Source organism: Athene cunicularia (genome assembly GCF_003259725.1).
Source record: "Athene cunicularia isolate RWA chromosome 1 unlocalized genomic scaffold, athCun1 chr1_part2, whole genome shotgun sequence".
Classification (NCBI taxonomy): Eukaryota; Metazoa; Chordata; class Aves; order Strigiformes; family Strigidae; genus Athene; species Athene cunicularia.
This window is the reverse complement of record NW_020799092.1, coordinates 24,518,208-24,543,116: the sequence shown is the minus strand read 5'-3', so window position 1 is coordinate 24,543,116 and position 24,909 is coordinate 24,518,208.

The following is a 24,909-nucleotide window of genomic DNA, read 5'->3' as shown; positions in this document are numbered from 1 at the left end:
TTTTTTTTTTTTTTTTTTTTTTTTTTTTTTTTTTTCTCTTTGCGAATTGTTACCAACAAAGTTCTTCCATGAGTAAACGTTTTCAGCATTCCTGCGGTCTCATTCGGATTTTTCCTGTAGGTCTTGTTGAGACAGGAGGGTGAAAATGAACACAATTCTAGCGGGTGAATGGATGTCTCAGAAATTTGTAGTAGGATGTTAAGAAATTTCTTTTTTCTTCTTCCTTTTTCTCAGTCCTGGCCAGACCTCTGTTGTATATGTAGCAGTTCTCATCTGCATAAGGAGAGGACGTTAGTGTTCAAGAGTAATTTTTTATTTCACGGCCTACAGAACACACTTTGAATATTCATTTGAAAACACAAATTTCAGTCTTTGAGTTGCACCAAACCTAAATGAGACCCTGGGAACAATGAGGCTTATTCTCTTCAGCTGAAAAAAAGCACTGGGGTGAAAAGCTGAAGTCTTGATCTTGGCAAAAGCACATCATGCACCCTCTGAAGGAGATCCTTCACCATTCTGCCTCTTCTCCCCTCAGCTGCTATCGGATGATGATTGCAACAGGCAATTACAGCTTCTCATGGAGAAGGAAAGGGTAATTCAGAGAATTCAGTGAGCTCAGTTTATACCTCATATACTCCCAGTAAGGCCTGCCTGGGGCCATTTTGCAAGGGCTTTGTTAGTCTAGCCTAGTGACAGCTGTTTCTTTCATCATGTGTTTTTTATATGTTACATTTCTATTTAACATTGCTCTCTGTCAGGTCTAATCACTCTTTTCTTTTGAGGGGCTGCTTTCTGAAAGAGGATAAAGAATTTATTCTCCAGGCTAAAAAAACCCTGCACTGAAAAAGAGCTAGAGAGAAGTATATTGCCCTGAAAGCAAATTTTGTTTTGGCTTTACTGCCTGGAAATGGAGTAGCAGAAATGGAGGTAAATACCTCACTGGAGTTAGTCATTAGCCTCTCCACTTCCCCTCTTACAAGAAGAGAGCTTGAGGCAAGTCCCTGGCAGCAGTTGCAAAGTTGTGTGGGGATTCCCTTCCACAGCAGAAAGAGCAATTATTTGCTATCATTACTTGATCCTTTTTAATTAGCCTTTGGACATCTATTTTACAACTCAGTTTCTCTCAATGGCATGAAGTAGTATTGGGGTCATGTGAATGCCACTGTTCTTTCTCTCTTTTCTGTTCCTCTGAAGCCCACCGGCTCCCACACAGAGGATCATCAATCAGTAAGGATAGAATAATTCTAAAAAAAAAAAAAAAAAAAAAAAAAAAGTCAACCCTAATGGTATGTGTACTAAATTCTACGATAAAGATTTTTGATTCTGAAATTGCAAGTCAGAACTTGAGCAGATTAGATTCACACACAAGACTTTCTAGCTCAATGTTCAATACTATTGAATTCTGTACCAACACAAATGATATTAAATTTCCATACCAACGGAAAAACAGGAAAGTTGAGGAGAAAAACAAGAGGCCAGGAAATCGTCTGAGAGAAGTCAGTAGGGGTGGAGGTAGCTTACAAGAAGATAAGAATCTAGGGCAAGGTTTTGCTAAGGTTTGATATATTGGCTTTATTTGTAAAGGCAGGCTAATTTTGTGTCAGAATGACCCAGAATTACAGAGACTTTTCCATCTATGTACTAAGGGGCTATATATCATGCAATTTTTATGTATTTGAGTCCTTGTATCTCATTTCACTGCCTCCTCCCGCATAAAATAAGCTTTATGCAAATAAATGCTCGAGATTTCTGGATTCCTCTATGGTTTCTAAGGTTTGACAATGCACTAATCATTAAAAGAAGGTAGTGATCTTGCATAACAGTTTTCTACATCATCATTCAGAAAAAGTCCCAGTAAACTTCACAGATCTGACCTAATTAAAACCAGCATCAAACATCCCTCTTCAGTTTTGAGACAAAAACCAAATTGGATTCTGATTTCCAAATATAAATAAGAAGCTGATTTGGTAATTGTGAAGCATAAATACGAAAGGCTCCAGCCGCCAAACGTTTTCAATTTTTATTTAGGACAAGCTAATAAATCAGACTCTGACCTCAAAGTATAACTGGAAACATAAAATGAAAGTCAATTGTAAGGCTATTCTGGAGTAATGTGAAGAACCGGATAGGTAAACAAAAATACTTTAAAAATATCAGGATAAAATATTACTGCTAACCGATGAAAGGTTTTCAGCTCCAGGGTGTTTTATTCCAAGACTTTTCCAGACTTTTTTTTTTTTTTTTTTTTTTTTTTTAAACAGCTGTACCTACTTATGCAATCTAGCAGGCTACAGTATTGTATCACTAAATGAAACTGTTTGCAGGGTACCAATTGTGAGATCTTTCTTAAACCAGCACACAAAGCTTTCTAAATGCTACTGATAGACGTAGTGCTCACAAACTGCAACTAGAGACCTGTCCCAGCAGGGCCATTATAAAAATTGCAGGGTGATGTTTTATGGATGGCGCCTTCTGTGATCTCCATACACCCTACGCCAGAAATAGATTTTGAATCTATTATTTAAGAATTAGTTTCCAATCTTAGCAGAGGCAAGCAGAGTATCTTCATCTAGAACACCCTTGTGGTCATTCTTGTTTCTCAGGTGTAGAATTAACTTCTTTTTTTTTTTTTTTTTTCCCCCCGTTGTTCACTGACAGTGAAAAAAGCTCTGCTCTTTAACCGACCTAATTTTTCCTTTACAGTTCTCCAAAGAGAAGGAGGAGTTTCTTGCCAAATACTGCTGTCAGTCTGACATAACTGTGGGCTTGATCACATGAAAATTGAAAGTGTTTCTCCAATTGATTAAATGATTGAGTACAGACTCCTTTAATAGAGCAGTCAGCACAACTCATCCATAAACTCAGCATGGAGCACTGTGTTCACCATGCTCTAAACTGCTGACAAACAGTTCATGGTTTGTCACATTTGGCAATCTCTGCACAGAAAAAAGGTCAGTCTTAAGCTGAAATAAAAATAGGTGCTTTAACCAGAACTTGGAAACAACTGGTAGGAAGAGACGTTGTGCAAATATATATATATCAAAAATGTTCACTTTTTCATTTCTCACTTTACCAGCTTTAGTTTTATATATTATTATAACTGTCCTTTCCAGACAAGTTACCATCTGTAAACAACACAATATAAACAATATTAAGATTTTATATTGTGCAATTTGACAACATTTCCAACATATTCAGTTAATGCTGAACATTAGGGAAATAGAACGGTAGCTAAAGGAGCAAGGAAAATGAACTTGGAACATCTTGACTCCATCATCTTACACTCATATATCTTCTCACCTCAGGTGACACAGATCTTAGAGGGTTTTTCCCACCTCTCCACCTTCTGCAAACTATTTTTTGAAGTTCACAGTTGTGAATTTTTTGAGAGAAGTGTTTTGTTTCAACCTTCTGCAGGCATCTAATACTAAAAAAAAAAAAGAACAAAAAAAACCACCATGACAAATGATTTAACTATGTGGACAGAAAGATGGTTCCCTTTCCATAACTCGTGGGTTTTGCACTTCAAGAGAAGCCCTGTAGAACCAGGATGTCAACTTGTTGTATGTTTTACAAACTTCCAAGAAAAGAAGGCAAAGTTCTTACGTACTTCGCAGCCTGATCTCCTCTAAGATGGTCTAGAGGAACAGGTCTTCACAGCAACACAAATCTGCTGAGATTAGTCAAGCTCCAGCTGGGCACATGGAACCATCCACTTAAAGTAGTTCACTGAATCACACCCCAAACGGCAGCAAGCAGTAAAAACAAGAGCATGGAAGCAGTAGTAACGTGAGTGGCACATGTATATGTTTTGGTTTTGCTTTAGAATGTACGAAAGAGCCAGTGAGAATCCATGGGTGGTATCTGACTCTTCAGTGGCAGCTACTGTATCTGTTGGTTAAAATTATTTTAACCGGTAAAGCCGGGATTAAAGATGAGAATAGCAGATCAGAATTCAGCAGCTTCTTTATACACTAGACATACCTTTAAAAAAACAGAATATTCTGGACCTGAACAAATCTGATCTCTATAAAGCACTGAAAATCTTCATGGCATAAAACTTCCCCAGGAATAACATTTCTGGAAAGTCTTGTCTCTACTTAAAGAGAATACATATTCAGGGCAGGATTACTGATTTTATTTTTCTTAGTTTATTTAAAGCAATTAGAGTAACAGTTATTATAAACATATTTTATTTTCTGAGACCATACGACCAGGATTAAGAGGCATTATCTACCCTAGAATACAAGCTGGCATTGCAGTGTATATAGCCATCAGCTGATACAAGAGGCTCACAGACATCTACTGATATATTGAGGATGAAAACTGACAGATGAGGAAATCAGGAGCCAAGATAGGACAAGGAAAGGTCCTCAGTATTTCTGCTAGCCTCTTTGCTGCCTTTAGAAACTCTTCTGCAAGTCTGACTGCCCTTTCAGCATTTAGATGCATACCAAAAAGCTGTGGATTTCTGAGGATAAGTGGTCTACAAAAACCATTTTCTTCTACCTTCTGGTCAATCTCTGACCTACCAGTAGCTGTAGATTTGAAGTTCTCTTCCTGCATCGGGAATATACAACCTGACCTGTAAAAGGCTGCAATATTTCAAGAATCTGAATATTAGAGTAATATTTGCAAAATGCTGCTTCTTTCGGAATCCCATGATCCTGAAATGTGCCATGGTGCCAAATAAAAAATGGTAATTACCTAATTTTGCTGCTGTTCTCCATAGGGAACTGGACCTTATTTATACCATTTAACAGAACTTGTCCATCCAGTCCCAAAGATCTGTACTGTGTTCCCTGATTTCAGAATAGGACAATGTCTTTGCTTTTATAAAACCTTTGCTTCCATCTACCCCTCACATATGTTAATAAAACACTTCTTGACATAGAAATACACTTTGCTTCTGACACAAAGAATGAAAAGAAAAGCTCCATAACTGACCATTTTCCTTACATCATCTATTTTTAAAACATTTTATAGACGCTAATAGAGTGTTATGGGTGTCATCCAAATTTTAGTGACATAAGTGAAAAAACTCCCACTACTTCAGTGACTTCAGCGGGTTTTGGATGTTACATGAGTAATGTTCGTTACATAAATCTGGACAGCTTTCACTGAGAGAGCATTTTTAGATTTCAAACTCTACTTTTCTCCAACAATTGCTTTTGTAATTGTTTCTGTTTCATGTAGAATTTTCACACATTTGGTTTCTGGTCCAAATCGTACTAAAGTCAAACAGCTTTGATAATTTCATGACACTGATAGTATTGGTCAATATCTGATGTGTAGAACTACTACATATCAAGAAAGCAATTTAGCCCAAGATTCGGACACTGGAGGGACTAATATTATGACTCCGTAGTTTCCCAGTTTTGTGTAAGACATTCCATTTCACTTACAGATGAAAGTCAGATTTTTTTCGTATTATGTGTATATTGCTCTTCTGTAGAAACATATGTGTGTGTATATGACTACATCAAAAATACAAAGAATACCAGCACACGATCATTCAATTTATTCATATTAATTTACATTTGCTTATTTTGATAATCTATTATAGAAGAGTTGATAGAGATTCTAAAAAGGGAAGAAGTATAAATGAGGAAAAACCTCCAGATTAATTTTGTAGTTAACTCTTTTATTTAAATAGCGGCTTGCTAAGCAGTTTTCAAATTGTTTTAATTGTAAAAGGTATTTTAGCACAACATTGTGTTTCTTTTGTGGATGCAGATTCTTCTAGCTTGTTGAATGTTTCTAGGTGAATTCTAACAACACAGACTGGCATGAAAAAAATGTTATTTTAGAATGTGTCTGCATTAGAGCAGCTTCTGGACAGTGAATTTAATTTTTTCAGAAAATATTTACTACATCTGAGGACACCCTTCGAGGAATAAGGAACCATAAGTGTATTCTAGTAATCAGTTCTTCAGCCGTAAATTTGTGTGATTTAAGCGAGTTAGTGGATAAGTGTATCACCGAGAAATGGGAATGTTTTTCATAAATGGAGATCTGAATAGTTTCAGTTCTCTCAAGTTATGATTCAGTGTTTTGTAGTCATTACCTAAATTATTAGCAGAGATCCTACACCAGCAAAATGCTAACAGCAGCATTGTCACCCAACAAAGAATAATTGGAAGTAGGAACAAAAATACATTTCTGAAATGTTTTTATGGCAGCTGATGGAAAATGTTGGATTTTTTAAAGATAACCATTCAGTCATTAGTTAACTTGATAGAAATACCTCCTTCAGGTTAGTTCAGGTAGAAGAAAACTCGCATGGGTGTAGGCGTATCATGCTCTGAACTGAAACCCCGAATGAGTCATGGATCAGAATCAGAATATGTAGGATAAATGAAGCTGCCACTGCTTTGATAATAGAGTCAACCTCTAAATGCCTTCGGTGGATGGGGCCTCTGACAACAGCTTCAGTGCCATGGAGAAATTCAGCAACTAAAGGGTTTAAAAGGAGTGAATTTTGTGATTCCTGTGGGTACTTTCTCAGCACTACTGATGCTTTCAAGAGAAGACTTCAGCTAAGGTAGAGCTTCAAAAGGATCCAATTTCATGCTGCTGAATTTCATATAAAGCTTTTATTTTATTTTTTTTATTTTATTTTTTTTTTAAATTCTGAGCCAAAACTCTATTCAAATTTGGCATCACTTCTTCTATGTATGATGCAGATGACAGAATAGCACATGAAAGTTTGAAAGTTGAGAGTATTGCTACATCTGCTTAATTTTCTATGCAAATGAGCATGCACAAGTAGTAAGTACTTAGCTCATTGCATGTAACCATTTAGTTTTGGCTCATTTGGAAACAAGCCTTTCCTTTCATCCAACAGAAGCACACAAATCACAAAGGCAGAAAAGTTTTATATCACATTTTTCATTTTCTGCTTTATGTTTTATTTTTGTTAGTGTTCCTCTTCTTCAAAATCTCCATTAGCTTTTGCATACTGGGCTGCTGGGTTCAGCTAACTTGCTGCTTAGAGCAGAGTCATTGCGGGTGACAACATTCTCTGTTAGGCTTCAGTATTCCTAGAAAGGGAGGAAGTTAAAGGAAATGAGATGAAGGAGGGAATGACAAAATAAAAATGTGTATAATTGTGGTGGGTTGGCCTTGGCTGGCTGCCAGATGCCCATCAGCCACTCTCTCACTACCCATCTTCATCAGACTGGGGGAGTAAATAAGATGAAAAAGCTTGTGCGTTGAGATAAATACAGAGAGAGCACTTACCAGTTATTGTTAATAGGCAAAAAAGACTTGGCTTGGAGAAAATTAATTTAATTTATTGCAAGTAAAAATCAAGCTGGATGGTGAGAAACAAAGACAAAAAATTAAAACACCACCACCACCATTCCTTTTTTTCCCTAGGGTCAACTTTACTCCTTCAGTCTCAACTCCTCTGTGTCCTCACCCTCACCCTCTAGGGCGGTGCACAGGGATGGGGAGTGGGGGATTATGAGGCCAAATCATTACGGTTCCTTTCTGCTGTCCCACCTCCTCACACTTTTTCCCCGTTCACAGGCTGTAGCCCTTTAGGATGAACTGCACCAGCATGGCATCCTCCATGGGCTGCAGCACGGAGACCTGCTCCAACGTGGTCCTCTCCATCAGCTACAAGGCAATATTTGCTCCACTGTGGTTTCTTCCACAGACTGCAGGGGAATCTCTGTTCTGGTGCTTAAAGCACCTCCTCCTCCTTTTTCTCTGTCCTTGATATTCACAGGCTTGTACCTCACGCCTATTTCCCTCACTCCTCACACTGCCACGAGTGAATTCTGGCCTTTTAAAAATGTTTTCCCAGAGGTGCCACCAGCTTGGGTGATGTGGTCAGCTGTGTACTGTAGTGGGCAGCCACATGTATCTTCTCACAGAGACCACTCCTGCAGCTCCCCTGTTGTCAAAACCTTGCCATGTAAACCCAATCCAGTTGCAAAGACAAGGAGAGCTCACTGTAGCTTAGAAAAGGTGGAATTTCTGACTCAAGCCCCAGTTTTTTCCTACTGGTAAGTTACACAGGGGAAGCTTCCTTCCAAGGCAGAGGATGCAGGTTGCCCTCACACTCCTCTGGATCACTCCAGTATTGCTCTACAAGCGAAGTACCAGGAAAGAGACAGGAAGACATAGGCCAGCAGAGACCTTTGGGAGGGTGGTCATTGTACACCGTCATATCCCAAGACAGTTCCAGCCAGAATTGTTACATGAACCATCTGATTGCCATTAACTAATATTCAGGAAAGCAAGAAAATCAGTTTTAAAATCCCATGAGAATGAAACATTCCAGGGAGAAGGACAGCATGAACTGACTCTGCTCATCTGACTTTCCTCATATACCTCCACGGAAAAAATGGAGCCAGATAAGACTACACCGAATGTTTCCGATAACTCCTCAGACTCCCTGTCAGAAACAGCAATCATCCTATGTGTAAAAAGGAAGTAACAGACAGAACTGCTTTCTAAAGACTACCTTAATCTTCTGTAGACGTTTAAAGTATCCAGGTAAGAAAAGTCATTCAACTACTGTCATCTTGCTTCTCTAAATGGAGTTAAATATACCTCACAACAGATGTGACAAGAGGTTGTTGTGTATCCTCTTACTTCATTTCAGATTCTTGTTCAGGCATTTGTTTTTCCCCTTCACAGCTCCTCCTGCTTCATCTCTTCTCAGCTCTGGTTTCTGCTGAAGGCTTTCCCCATCTCTCCACTTTACTGCTTGGTCCAGTTGTTCCCTGGGCTCTTTTACCTGGTATTGTCCTCGTTTTGTCCTCTGATTCCTTCACAGGCATTACTCTTCTCTTGCTTTTATTTGACTACTTTCTGGCAAATCTTTTTTCCAGCTGTTATCACCGTGCCTACCAGCTTCCACTACCTGCTCAGCTTGGCAATGGCAGTGGTAGCAGTAGATGAAAAACAGGCATCAGACACACTTACCCCTATATGGTATCCCTTGTGTGATGGTCATGATGTTTATCCCACCCTTGCTGTGGACTGGTCAGCATATGTGTTTACCCTGGCCAGTTGGTCTAAAAAGAAAACAAAAACAAATGCCAGGCACTGTAAATCAGATTAATACAATAGGAGTGTTTCTAATCTTGTTTTATGTCAGTTGTACAAAATTGACGTAAGTGTGGTCACTCCTGGTCTACCTGGTTGTTTGTGCAGTTTGAGTAAATAGCTGTGAAAATGAACTGTCATAGAAGAATAAGGTGAGGTTGGGCTTAATTCCCAACTCCAGTATTACACCAGTACAATGCCTCTGAAATCAGTGACATTGCTCTAGTATAAAAATGTAGTAAGCTGTGGGGAATGAAATCCTGTTTTGTTGCCTCTGAGAATTTTCAGAGTCTGCCTGATATGGCATGAGTCAAAAATATTTTGTTATTCACTGCTTTTTCTAATTATCAGATTTGTCTCCAGTCCATTTTGTGGTGTTGGCCAGGCACTTGTTCTGAGTCAAATTTTCCATACAATCCACACTGCTTTATGTTTCAGTGTTTTTTTTTCTTCTGCCTTAAAACCAGAACAGAAAAGCTGGCTAAGCATGTACAAACCTGCCTGATGAAAAGACTTGTTTTTCCTTTTCCCTCACCCCTTCTTTTCCATTTAACGTTAGTACAAAGATGAAACACAGTTTAAGTACCATAGCGGTTATAATTATGAATTAGGGAAAGCGATTAGCAGATCATCAATCTGTTCACCTGCCAGCTGACCACTTCTTCCACACAAACCATCTTAATTAAAGAAGCCAATCTCTTGGAGACAGCATTAATTTTTATAATAAGGAGCCGTGGTGCATATCTGGTAGTGTTTTGAGAACACTTGTTTCAGCATCCCTTACTGCTAGGCTTCCTCTACGGAGTATTATTTAAAGTTGAAAACCATCTCTAGTTTCATAAAAGCATATGAGAAAACTAAACAACTGTAATAAATAAGTAACAAATCCTCCTATTCCTCATCACTGAGTGGTCTCATCACTTGGCCCAAGGTCCCACTTGTATTCTTCTCATTATGTACTTGATGATGGCACTGTTTTCCCCACCCATTTCTGCACCTGAAGGAAGGATATTCACTTCTGAAGTTTAGGTGAAATTTCATCTGCAAGTTGCTTGCTGTTCTTTTTAGGCACTGCAGTCTGGATCCATGACAGACAAATTGGTGGAAGCAGGGGGTTACTTGGTGTGGGTAACATGATAGTTTTGCTGAATTTTCTGAGCACAGGGTAGACCTAAGATGCATCATTGCAAGTATTGATTCAGACAAACCTATTTCCTACGGAAGAGCACAGCCATACTTATGTGGCTCCCAGCGTTGCTACGTTGTCTTGCTTTGTGAAAATAACACATAAAAACCTACTTTGGTTTACAAGCCACGGCTGAAGGAGCTCCAGTGATGAAACTATAGCTTTTGGACAAAAAGGGAATGGTCTCTTTCGCATACATTATGCTAAAAAATTTCAATTGGTCACCAGAGATTATCAGAAACCTGGCTTAAAACCCCAGTGTTCTAAACTGGCTTTTCCTGAAATTTCCAGCTCATCAGGAATAAAAAGACCCACTAGCTGCTGTTGCACTTCAGTTCCTTTTATTTTTGTGAGTGTGTCTTAAGTTTGTGTGCTGCCTTTGTCTTAGCAGGGTCAAAGACATCAAAACAAACCAAATGTTTCTGAAGTTGAAAAAAACATTAAACTTCTGGTCCAGGTGGAACCTCATTTTTTTTCAAGGCACCAAATAGATCTGAGTGTTACATCCGGCCTTAAATGCTCTGTTTTAGTTTTACACTTTTGAACTAAAATCTTTTTCTTACTCTCACTGATGTCAGCTGAAAGAAAGTTCCAAGTAAAACGCCCTTTACAGTGCTATTTTAGGGCTGAGTCCATTCTCTCTCTTCTCTTCGGCTTTCCATTTTCCTGATGCAATCCTCAGTCTGGCCTTGGGCTCACCTCACAGACATTAAAAAACAAAAACAAAAAAATGTAAAACCAGAGGGACCCTTCAAACCTCAAAATTTTGCTTTCAGAATAGACTCAGAACCTAGTGATTAGTTTCCTCTGAAATAGCTTTTCTGATTCCCAAGCTCAGGAAAATTGGAATCATTGAAAGGCCTGGTGGCAGATATATATCCTTTTTTTTTTTTTTTTTTTTTTTTTATTGGGCCTAACTCTATCTGGCAATGGAGAAATCTACAAAAGAAACACTGCAGAGGGAGGAAGCAGCTCAGTAAGGCTTGGCAAATATCTTCAAAGAGTAACTATTCTTCCAGGCTTGATCACTACAGACACAAGCAAACACATTTTGCCTTATCTAGGATTTTTCTGATGAGCAGAGAGGGTGCTTTGAGGATAATATCACACCAAAATCACTCAGTTCTTTTTGCAGCAATTAATCTTCCACGTTTGGTGTTACACTGCTTTACAGTTGGCCTCACCAAAGTGCCAGAAGGTCAACTTGCCCGTCCAAGGTCACCAAATGACTCAGTAGATGAAGCGAAAACTGAACTCAGAGGACCACCCTGCTTTCCAGCTTTTGTTTTAGGGATTCAACCTACACAGTCTCTCTGGGATTTCACACATTCCATTAATCCCACTGGCTATCAGCCATAAAGATATTGCGGAAAGTTTCAATACATGTAAATGTGAACAGTGATAAATAACTTCAAGCTGATAGAAAATACACTGGACAAGCATGATTTAGTTTCTCTGCATTAAAAATATCCTTTATGCCCATGGCTCAAAAAGAAAAGAATATGTGAACACTACTTGTGGCTTCCCCTGCATTTATTAAGATGAATAAGATGAATCTTTCATCTTATTTCACTCTTGCACTAACCACACATATTCAAAATCCCATGTTTTTGAATCCAACTTCTCAACTTACTCCTATCTGAAAAGGAAATTAGTAGCTTGACTGTTATGACTAGTCTCCTGTTCATGTCCTCTGGATAGAGAATAGATCAATACTAAATTTCAGGATAAGGAATTTATTTACAGTTTTCACATTTGTAAAAACTGAGAGCTAGCAATCTGATGTTCTCAGTCCATCGATAGAGCAAGCAAGGCAAAATTTCATCTAAAAACGTTCTCTAGCCAGTTGTGAAAGTCTTGTAAAAGTGAGAAATTGCCTCATTCTAAAGTGCATCATATTCTAAAGAAATTGGGCTTGGAAATGCAAGAGTGAAGAAGCAAGTACTTGTTATTACATTTCATTAAGGAGCAACAGTAGTAACCGACCCTTGTGAAATTGTGTAACAGGATAAAGCCCTGTGCTGCTCTAACAAGGTCTGCAAGGATGTCCCAGAACATTGCAAAGTGGTTAACTAGCAAGAAAAGGACCTTGCTATCATGTCCTTATTTATGACAGCATCCTTTGACTTCTTAACATAGCACTAAGTGTCTTCCTGACCTGCCAGTTTGCATAAACTCTCAAAATAGTCATTATATCATCTGGATTAAAGAAACCTGTCTTCTCTCGGAGGCTCTGTTATGTTTCACTTCACACATCCTTCTGCAAAATTGTGTCCAACTTCATTGGTAAGCACAGGCTTCCTTTTTGGAAACTTTGGTGACAGTCTCCCAAGAATGGGCTTTCTACTGTAATTTCCACTTTTTTTTTTTTTTTTTTTTCCCCTTTGGGCTCTATGAGAGTTGCTGGAAAAGGTATTGGTCAGTTCAAATATTTTCTGAGCCAGTTTGCTGCTTCATTTCCTTCCATAAGAAATATTCCCAACAGCCAATGGTGGTAATCAGCTTTTGGAGACCTAGGCATGGAGTTTTTCATGCCTTAGGGTGTCCTTGGTTTGCATGGTGAGAGGGCAAGGAAGACAGGACAAAAAAACGCATCAAACTTTTACTTGTTAGCTCGTAAAGCAAGTCTCTGTTGCATGAGTACTCAACGTCTATACAAATGGAATAGATAAATTGCCAGGAGATGGTGGTCAGGATTGGTAGCAGAGTTCCCAAGTTTTTATAGTACCATTAAAATGTATGTAAATTGTTTCCTTCGATTTATGTCAGCTATTAGTATAGAGCATGCCCTCTTGGAAACCCCACTGCTTCCCACATCTCTATGATGAACACTGCCATTTCCTCTTCACTGAAAAATCTCTGCATAGAACCCCTCGGCTTCATCTGTAACTCAGATGTGCCTAGAGGGCCGTAGGCAAAGCTCCGGGGAGGAACAGACTTGCAGAAAATTCTGCTGTAAGTTATGTGAGCCTCCTTACTTATGGACCAAAACATATGCGCAGAAGTGCTGCAGCAATGTGGTGTGCAGCGATAGCCCCGCTGTCAAAAGCGCACAGGAACTTGTGTGGATCTACCAGGCAACGCTGCACCCTTCACAGGTCTTCGCAGGAGTCACAGACTACAGCCTGCCGTGGGATGTCAGTCGGTTAAAGAGAGGAAACCTGAGTGTAGTTGCTGTCACGGAGGCTTGGCTAGGAATTCACAGTGTGGGGGCAGAACCTCTATCTTCACTTCTGGGGATTTTAATTCCCTGCTCCATTCATTCTCTCTGCCCCTTTCTATCCCTTCCGTCTTTTTCTAGCAGCTAACTGGCTTGAGAGACGCTTGTGTGATTGTCTGCTTAGTACAAACTCTTTTTAAATGGAGCCGGTACAAGATCAAAAGGCAAATTACAGTGATTTGATTTTTTTTTTTTTTTTTTAAGCACATGAAATGGTCGTTTAGACGAGATGTTGGAGGATATGGTGTAGGGCACAACTTTGTAGAGTCGGGCTGATGGTTGAACTCGATGATCCCAAGGGGCTTTTCCCACCTGAATGATTCTGTGATTCTGTGAAATCAACACTTGCTTAGAGGTGGTCTGTCCAGGACAGCTAAGTAAGAGCTTGTTAGAAACAGCATGGCTGAAAAACAGCCATGTTAGAGCCATGTTAGAAGAGCTAGGCTAGGCATACCTGCATGTGGAGGTTGCCAGGTTTACAGTGAGAGTCCCACAGTATTTATCCATTCATGGCTTTACTTGACTTGTTTAGGTTTTATTTCTTGGTAGCTCTGGAAAAATGTTTTAGTAGCCAAAAAATCTGTACTTAATTACACACACAAAAACCAGCAGACAGGAAGTCTATTTCCTCACAGAGATACTGTGGTTTATATATTCTGCCCTAATATGAACAAGTCCACTATTATTTTCTGATGTCCCTCTTGTTTAAGATGCTCTGAGTAACATGAAAGCTCTTTTTTTTTTTTTTTTTTTTTTTTTTTTTTTTTGTACACTGATCGTGAAAGAAGACTTGTCAAGACACAGGCATGCTAGACATTTCAGTACTGGATGGTTCCTAATTCCATTTGAAAAAAGCTTCTGTCTGGTTTTATTTTATAGAAATTTATCTCATTTAAAAGTATTTAAGTGTAACTGCGGATATGTGTGCAAGCTTAGGGGCAAAATCTGATAATGACTCTATACCAGTGCTTCCACCCTGAATTTAATCAGTGTTCTAAGCCGTGGTTTTATTTCCTTGTTACTTGGGGTTAGTCCAAATATCCAGTGATTGGAAGCTGTTTAGGACAAGGGCTCTATGTTCATGAAGCATCTCATAGAAAGGGCCATCAGAGAGCTTCTGTAATAGAATAACTAATGAATAATAATATCTGCAGCCAAAAAAAGGAGGGGACATCTTATAAGGGATGTTGTTTCTCCTCACTTAAGTTTAGAAGTTGTAGGGGAAAAGTAAAATTTGTACCCAGGAAAGTGGCTTAGGTTATTTTAGGACTCTAAGCAAATGTCAGAAAACCTCTGCATTTCACTATTGCATTTGATTCTGTTCAGAAAGTATTCAGAGCTTGGCTGATGATTGGCCATACAACACCCAGACCCTCAAAGCAAAGGAGCAAATTGTGAGTTGGAATCTAGCACTATTTCTTAAATATTAAATGCAAATTAAGGTATGCAGCTTGACTTACATGGTATGACAGCTATAAATAATCTACTTTCACTGTGTTATTGGTTCTGGGTTTTTTTGGGGGGGAGGGCAGGTGTTGGGTTTTATTGATTTTGGTGTTGTGGTTTTGGTTTTTTTTTTTTTTTTTTTTTTTTATGAATATTCCAATCTTGTTTATTTTTGAAGTCCTTTCTTGTGATTCCACAGACCTTCCCACTCTACTGTGAAGGTTTCTTGCATCCAGCATTTGCTCTACTTTTTCACCTCACTCTATCCTAGCATTACTTCTCTACTACTATATCTCTTCAGTCTTTATTGTTCTGATTTCAATCTTCCTCCCACAGAGCTGAGATAGAGCGAGTAGTATATTCCATGATCATCATGAAGGGAAAACAAGGACTAAAAAAAACTTGAAGATGAGGCCAGTGTTGACAGTGCTGGAACAGGAACACTTGAAAACCTGATCCATGCCAGGAGATGTGGAAACAAAGATGAGTCTCTTACCCAGGTATCATCCTACTCCATCACTATTATAAACATATCTGAACTAGACCTGGAGTTAAAAATAAACCCCCCTGAAATCACTGCACTGCATTGCTTGCATTGCTTCTTAAGAACAATCTCCTTCCTCAAACTAAAATCACCTCGTCGGTATTTCCCAGCTGAAATCACAGCCTTGGGTACGTCCAAAGCAAGTCCTCTAGAGCATGTGGGACCACTCTCTGTATCCCATGTCCAAACGCACAAAGACATTAATTTGCCAATTAATGTTGGCTGTCTCTGAGGTAGCCATGTGGCTGGAAAACAGACAGGATCCGGAGAAGTCCTGCGTTTGTGGCTCTTCTGCAAGTCATACTTTCTTTGGGGTATCCAGCAAGAGTAGAACACAAATAATGACTGAAGGAGATACAGTCTTGTGTATTCTTTCTTCTGGCATCTGCCTGATGCAGCCAAGGGGAGATCTCTACCAGATATGGAGTAGAAAGTATGTGCATGTAGAAGAATTCTGGTCTCTCAATGGTTCTTGTCAGACCCATTTGGAGTAGGTGCCATAAATTCTCAGAGAGAATTATTCTTCTTAATATATATTTCTTCAAGCAGGAAAAAAAAAAAAAAGTTAAGCCCATTTACTAAGTTCAGTTCATGTCCATGTGCAATGGCAACTGGCGACTTCAGAAGAAAGCTAAGCCCTCACTTATTGATGGTGAGCTAACCCTCTGCAAGCAGCAGATAGTCTGGCAATGTTTAGGCTGAGTAATGCCCTCTCTCCGTATGTTTTTTAGATCCAGTGTGAAGTATGTGTGAGGATACTTTCAGTACTACGGAAGTATTTAGGTTATCTTAACATCTCCAATGTTCACCATCTTTCTTTTTCCAGAAAAAGAGTTAATGCTTGTTGATGTCATATGAAAATATAATCACTACCCTGCTTGACCACCCTAGATCCCCCAGTGCTCTTTTATCATCAGTAAAGGAAAGATGGGAGAAAGGTAAAACTTTTAACCACATTGTTTTGGACAAAGAGAAAAAAAAGTATAGCTATCAAAATACCAGAGGGCTTTACAGTTCTCAGCTTGATAAAGACAGCACAGACAAATGATGCTTTTCTTCAAAAGGAAGCATGCTCTAAAGCAATCACTCAAGATTATTTTGAGACTTAGCGTACTGCAAGCTGTTCCGAGAGACCTACCTCTGTGGTATGTCTAAATTCTAGTATATTCTTTGCTACAGGCGAGATAAGTGACATGAAAAAAACAGACCCACTGGTAACATTATTGGAAAGCAGATTCCTGTTCAAACAAGCTAGAGATTAATAAGATAGATTTCTAGTGACTAGACTCATCCCTGGCTTTTGTCTTCCTTCAGTGTAAAATAGAAGACAGATAGTTTGATAGAGGAAAGTCTGGCAAAGGTAAATGGTAGCGATGGAGCAAAGGAGTCATAACATTCTCCTGACGAAGCCTGGATGCCTGAATAGTGAAATACAGGGGAACGTTGAGTAAGGTGACTGTCAAGCTTCCCACAGGCTACCAGCAGTAGCTATATCTTCCCCAAAACCATCCAATGACGTCAGTTCAGATCTTTCTTTTTTCCTGCACAAACTTCTCTAAAATGCACTTATCCTCTCTCACAGAGGGATGTTCCATTTTAATTTCTCATTGCTACAGCGTGTGAATGTCACCTGCTTCCCCGTGTTTTGCAAAGCCAAAGGCGTGTTACTTGTTGTGACTGTTTCTTAAAGCTAAAGTTTTTTCTAGCAATTTTCATATTTCACAGTCCTCCTGGGAAATCTAAACCTATCTTTTAATGAAAATGCCATTCTCTGTCTTGACAATTTAAAAAAAAAAACCAAACAAACAAACCAAAACAACCTCTCTGTGTCTGTACTTCAAAATAATCTGACAAAGTGTGTTAAGTCTATTTTAAATAAGCAGTAGATTGCTTCTTTCCAATTAAATATAATATACAGTAATTGCAGGAATGTAGACTGCACAGTTGTCTTTCCCAAGGATATCTTCAGGTACAGAAGTAAAGCACTAAAAGATGCAAAGCACAAGTTCACTGTTTTGCAAAGTCAAATTGTTGTGCAATCTTTACAGCTATAAAGAAGAGATTTAAAATTTTTTAATACATTTTCTGGGAAAAAAAAACAACCAAAATGTACATTTAATATAGGATAGAGTGCCAAAACAACATAGGAAGAGATAATGATCTAGCAACTCAGAATCCATTTTCAGTGGAAAAAAACCCAATACACTTGGAGCCTCTTGACATCTTTGAATGACATATCAGGTAACCATTCTTTTTTTCTTGTCAATAGACATTTGTAATGTGAGAGGGAGGATATTTCTCTAGTCAAAGCATTTATATGAGCAGAAGAACCATCTTGTGCCATAGATTAGACTGACTCAGCATTAATATGAATTTCAAAAGATGTTTCTTCCTTGCCCTGTAGTGGCCATTTTCATTCCAAAACTGGCAATCCTGTTACCATGTGGTAAATATTTCAGTACATTCAATTATCAAAAGAGACAAATATGGAGAATATTCCTTTCAGGCTGACTAGCAAGCAGGGTATTTCTCATCAAGTGACCTATTACAGATATAATAATACAACTATTTGCTTAACATTAAGCAGAAGCACAGAATAGCAGGAGTTGTTCCCTTTTCATGTAGAACCTTTGAATTCAGATTTGAACCCTGTTCATAAGACCTACACCAAATGATATTGCTTCTGTGTGTGGGGATAAGATCACACTTTAAGAAGCCTGAAAATGAATCTATAACTTCCCCCCCAGTCCCTTAAATCTTATTTGATTCGGGGAAAATAAGACCCCTGACCTGCAAATATTTATATCTTTGCATAAAGCTCTGAGCTGCTAGATCTGGGATCAGGTAACATAAATGAATCAATTCATGGGCTTAAAGCTGAGCACATACAGAAATATTTTCGGACTCGAAGTCCAAGATATCAGTGTTTTCTTTAAGTAGTGTAATTACCCCAAAATTCAGACATGCTGAGGATTACAAAAGGGACCGAGATACCTAACTTCTACTGAATCAAAGAGCTGGAATGCCTTTAAAAATGTAAAGAGAAACCTGATGATGCACTTTTATTCACACTGAGCCATACCTTATTTTGCAATAGTTCCCCTGACTTCTCAACATCAGGGTTATAGAACGTAGCCTAGAGAGGTCACATGGCTTTTTCCTCAGCACATCAGAAGAGGAAGAAACAGAAATGAGATCTTCATGCCCCTTGACCTAAATATTAACCTCTGCAAGAACATCTCCACTGGGTGAAATCTCCTATTTTATTCTAATTGGTTAGTATCAGAGAGTTTGATAGTTTAGGTTCAGGAAAGTACTTAAGCAAGTAAACATTTCCCAAATTTCTGGGACATGCGGTTTTGAAATTTTTGGGGAAAAAAAAAGACTTACAGTAGTATTTCCAGACAAATCTGTATTATTTCCTCTGAGATGTTTCAGCATTTCTTCTTCTAATATTAGATTAAACCAGGAAGCATGGATGCTTGCAAAATTAGGGATAAGCAAGAGAAATATGGAAACGAATTGCTCAGAGCTCACAGGAGAACTGAGGCTATGCTCAAACCTCATGACAATTGGTTGATACTCAAATTACAAGAGTAACATACATGTAGCTTTTCCACTGGAGTAAAAATAGTAGCGCATTCAAAGGACAGTTGTAAATTTTCATGCTGTATTAAGAGAAAGATTTTGACATCAATAAAAATTGAGCAACTTTCTATAAAGCATAGCTTAATATTGCACCAATTTTGCAAGAGGTTTCTCGTTTGGCCTTAGCTTGCAGCCGCCAGCATGGCTTTCTTTGCAGACATGCAACCGGTAGCTTACAAACGTGTTCGATAAGGTAAGAAGCAAGCTCATCTGTGCAAAGAAGAGAAAAAAGAAAACTGTTCATAAAATAAAATGAAAACGTCATCTGAAACATATTTAAGTATATGCAAGTTACAACAGACTCCCTTAGGCATATATAAATTGTATGCTTACAACAAAAGATAACTTAGATGTTTAATTTGCCAGTTTATTGCAAGGGTGCTATTTTGACTGGTATTAAACAGTCTTGACTGATGACCTCTCTAATTTGTTTGGTGCAAACACTTTCTTTCAACATCAGACACTTTTTTTTTTTTTTTTTAAACCATCTACTAATTTGAGAGAAAAATCTATTGTGGCCTGTGCAGACAATCCTGCTTTATAATTGTGTCAAGGTTTTTCTGCATCTGCTAGACAATGCATGAGAGCATTTGATGATGAGAGCATTGATTAACCTTGAAACATATAATCTGGTTCCCAGGCTTGGTTCTAAAGGGTTTTGGCTCTCCCTTCAAACATAATTTGCCAAAAAGCAATTACTAGGGAGCTGCAAAAAAAACTTGCCTTCTGGATTTTAAATTCACTTTCTTCATTAATGTATTAGGAATCTGAGCATGCTGCCTCCTGCTTCTTATCAGTTAAATATATGCAGTGATACCAGAAAAAGAAACCATGAATGCTGAAATTCTAGTTCATTAGAAGTCGTCATATAGGGAACATCTATAAAAGCAAACGGTGCCAAGCGAACAGCCAAGGCTGTTCATCAACTCTGGATTTAATAACTGCCTTATTTATATCCCACATGCTAGGAAAAATATTGTAATTGGGATGGATTATGTAGAATATGAGGAATGGCGTAATTAATGGAATAATTAAAAAAAAATAGTCTGCTTTGCTTCTAAGCTATTTGTTTGAGACTGGTTGGTTCGGCAGTCACAATGCAATACCATTAGCATCCAATTCCTTTTACTTTTCTCTGTGACATTAGTGTATAAGTCTTTGTAGAGAGAATTTTCTAATGGAGGAAGACAACAGTAGAAGATACTTTCTTCTGTCTTGCTTATAGTCAACAAGGGGTCTGCCCAGCTTGCTCAAGATTTTTGTCACAGGGTGTCTCTGTCAGCAGCTGGTTTGCAGCACTGCAACCCGGAACATGTGCATTATCCCTCACACTCTGCCTCGACACCGTAAAACTCTCTGTGCAGCAAAGCGGGACAGGAGGGTGATGTCCTGACTTCCACATTTCATCCTGTCTGGGTTTTGCAGGTTAAGGGAATTTTTGTGTCCCTGACTGTCAGTGAGCCATCTTTTGTCAGCACTAATCAGCCCTGGAAACAATGGAAAGTATACAGTGTGTTAAGACTTGCACAGGTATCTGATGCAATCTAAATGTGAGGCAGCCCTGTTGCATTGCCTAATATGTCTAAATGAATATCCCATAACCCATATTTTTATGCTGGGGAACTGCTGATTGCAGTAGCTTCGTTACGTACACCTATATGTCTCCAGGTGGTAATCCAGCAAATTCAGGAATTTTTTAAATGGCCATACTGAACATACATCCTTCTTATTTAAGGACAGCATGATGAACCTTCCACCGTCAGGATCCTCGCCTTGCAAAAGTACTCATACAGGTTTTACCATAAAAACCAACCAGATCTTTATTTTGAGCATCAGATTTTTGACAACCTAAAATGAAACTAATCAAATTAGTTACATATTTTGAATGGTTTTCTTGGTGGTTTTGTTTTATTTTAATGGATATAGCAGATTTAACTGAACCAAACCAAAACCACATGGAGATACATGGCTGTGCAATGAAATAAAACATTCACTGACCCTTTATTAATATGCTTATTAAATATCTACATTTTGTAATGTTCCTATCTGGAATCAGCACTTTACTTTTTGTTGTAAACAGAGTATTAAAAAAAACCTCCAACAAATTAGGCATTTGATCATGGAGAAAAAGCAGAGAAAGTAGTGTGTGTGCACATTACAATTATATTATCAAGGCTTTCTGTAATGTTATTATAGGCTGTTCCAAGTTACCATGTATGAAAACAAACCACACTGATTCCAAGCCCCAAAATGAGAGAAGTTAGGGAAATATAATCAGTGCAGCTGTGGCAACAATACTATTGTTAAAGTACAGGGAAATTTCATAAACAGTGAGTAAGAAGTCAAGAAGGAAATAGTTGTAGACAAAATCATTGCTAGAAAACATGAAAGCAACTCTTTTTTTCCCATCCCATCCCCTCTCCACCCTGTGAAAAGATTATCCATGGAAGGGGAAAAAAGGGTGAGGTTGTGGGTGGTGTCCTACATAAGGCCATAACACACAAAAAGTATGTGTGCTTTTTTCTCTTGGAAGAAGATGAGGAAAAAAAAAAAAAAGAGCCTGGAATTTCTTTTGGAACAGATACTGTACTTTCAGGTGCCATCTGTGGGCCATGCGTTGTATGAAATAAGTCTGTGTTAAAACAAGAATAAAAGAGGTAAAGGACATTCAGCAATCCTTTGCTTGCAGCATGACAGGGATGTTCCCAAGGTGGCTTTAAACTGCCCAGCTGTAAGAAGTGGTGGCATTTCAGTTTCTGTGCCAGCAATATGTAACACAGGGCAACAAATATTTCAACAAATGCTAATTTATCCCGCTTCTTATTGACAAAGCTACAGATACTTTGGTCAAAAAAAAGAGATGCCACTGAGTCAGCAGCCGTGCTTTGCAGTGGTTTTCATTCACTTCGCTTTGGCATTATGTTGAGAACTCCAGTGGCATTGCTCCTGCTTGACATCACTGCAGAAGAATCGCTCAGAGTCTGATCCCCTGATAAATGCCATTCCGAAAGAAATTGGTGGTGCAACTCCCCTTAGCATAGGCTTTAACCCACAAGTTTTAAACTGCTGCCATGAGCCATCCAGTGATGTGATTGATGAAACCAAAAGAGCTGAAACCTGACTACTGTATCATCTAAATTTACATAATTATACAATAGATAATTTTCCATCTGCGTGGAAATATACTAAATATGAACTGCAAACATAGGAAGTATGAGAGCATGTGGTTCCTGATATCACCAAAACTACAGGTCCCCAGTCTAGCCAATTGTCACCTTACATTTTTTAACAGTGTTTGGGTCATATACCTCAGTTTAAAGCATTTCTCTATTGTAGCTCAGGAGTATGGCAGTGCTGCTGTTCTTCTTTGCCAAGTTAAAAGAGAGATTTTTTCACGGTTTCTTTTGAAGTTTAGACTCTATTAAGAAGCTATATAACATTCACATTTGGGGAAAAAAAAAAAGAGTTCTTGCAAACTGGCAGGAAGAATAACATGACTCGCTGATAATTTTTTCCATGACATGAAGCTATTCCCTTTTGAGGTTTCTTTAAATACATGCACCATGTATTTGGTGCAGCTAGGGAAGTTTATTGAGCAAATGTGCATACTGATGAGTGACAATGAAATTTTAAAAGAATGAAGTGCGACTGTTTCTTCAGATCACTTTGATAAGATGCTGGTATTCCAGGCCAAATCCTTGAGGTGAGATGTGCAGTGTCAGTTCAATACTGGAAGCAGAAGACTGAATGGAACTTAATCCTGTAGACAGTAAGAGTCATTCTCCATAAAGATTACCATATCTCTTAGCAATAAAGATCCTACCACCATCCCTATCTAGCATCTTATCTTTTCCAGAATCTGGTTACTTCCCTTTCCCCCTCAGCCAACTTACAAACTCTAGTGAAATAATTTCAGCCCTTTTTGATTGTGCTTTCTCTCTACTACCTCTATCTTATCCCTGCCAAAATTATTTCCTGTCCCCCAGACATAGAAAACTGGCAGTGAAGAGGTTAGGTCAGCTGTGAGAGGATTTCCATGGACTCAATTAAAGCTTTCTGGCAGCAGGAAGGCAGACACTGTGGGATGTGATGGGACTCACTTCACATGGAGTTATAACCTCATCCAGTTTCTAAAAAGTGCTCTTTGACCTCCAGCCCAGCACCTCCATTGCTACCACTTCCCAGAACTTTTGAACACACAGTTCCAGACAGACCAGGTGCAGCTTTTTGCCTCCCCTTTGTACCAGAAACTGTTTGGGGTTCAGTGGAATCCCAGAGCAAAAATTAACGCTACTAATTTTTCTGACATGAATATAAATGGCTTAGGGCCAGACATCACATCAATACAGTTATTGTCAACTACTGAAACCAAATACATCCACTACAATTTACTAGCATCCCTGACTCTTTTTCTGAACTAGATTTTGAGAGTTTTCAGAGAACATTTGAGAAAATTCAGTTGGACGAGGAACAAGAGTTGTTTCGCTGACATAATTTATTTTGATTTTTAAAGGGCTTTTGACAGTGCACCTCACAGGAGGCTAGTAAGGAAACTAAGAAGTTGTAAGGTGGGAGGTGTGGTTGTGTTTTGATCACAAAAACAGCTAAAAGAAAACAGAACAGAATAAAATGGTCACTTTTCAATATGGCAGTTGTTAGCAGAACACTGTAAGACTAACAGAACTTCACTGTACCCATTAATGTGCTAGAAAATGGCTGGCATGGTGGCAAGATCTGCCATGAAACTATGTTTTTAATAAGTAACAATTATTTAGCTGAGCAGTTATTTAAGTTAGTCAAGACAAACCTAGGCAATTAGGCAGCACAATGGCAGAGGAAGTTCATGATGGAAAATTCAAAATAAGGTGTGTTGGAAGGATATTACTAAGACATATTGTTGGATTTTGAATTAACAGTAACCACCCAAGAAAATGACCTGTGTGTCACCTTGGAGAGCTTAATAAAAACATCTGCTTAATGTGGGAAGGCAATCAAAAGGGAATGAAACGTTACCATGAATAAAGAAAGGGGTGGGGTCCCACAGAACCTGCTCTGGCCAAGGCTGCCCAGGATGTACAGTGAATCAGTACATTTTCTGACTCTGCTCTGCAGTTTCTAGGATGAGCTGGCTGGTCTCCTAGAGGGGAGGAAAAGTGTTGAGTACCTGTGACATCGCTTTCCATTCTCTGCCCTCAGCTTTCTCTAAAAGCCCTTCCTGTTGCTGAGAACCAGCTGTGCATAGACTTTTGCTGTTGGAAAGAAACTGAGTTCATAAAGCAAGGCCACTGAAATGCAGCCACTTAACAACACACGGCATTTCAAAACAGATGAGTAACACTGCATTCACTTAAAAATTAAAAAAAAATCATAATAATAAAAAAAAATCAGGTAAGGAGAGTTATCCAGTTCAGTTGTGTTGAAAATTGGTCTAAATGTAATGACCAATGCTCCCAATTACTGAGTTCAACATTTCTTTTGTTTTAATTCTCAAATGAAACCGTAATTAAGTAGGATGTAGGCTCAAAAGCTAGGAATACTTAGTATTTTGTGATGAAGAAAGATTATTTACCATAGGGCGTCAGGGTTTACTAATCTCTAAAAGCCTAAATTAAAAACATCAAGCACCCACAATACCCAATTAATCACCAGGTTTTGTGTGTGGGAGTTCTTTGCACCTCTGTATAAACATAATCCTATAATGGCAAAACATTCCATTGCCTCTAACTTAACACACTATTATTCAGCATGTAAAATCTTATTCTCTCTTTGCAGTAAAGTGATACAGGGTGGGGACTAGAAGGA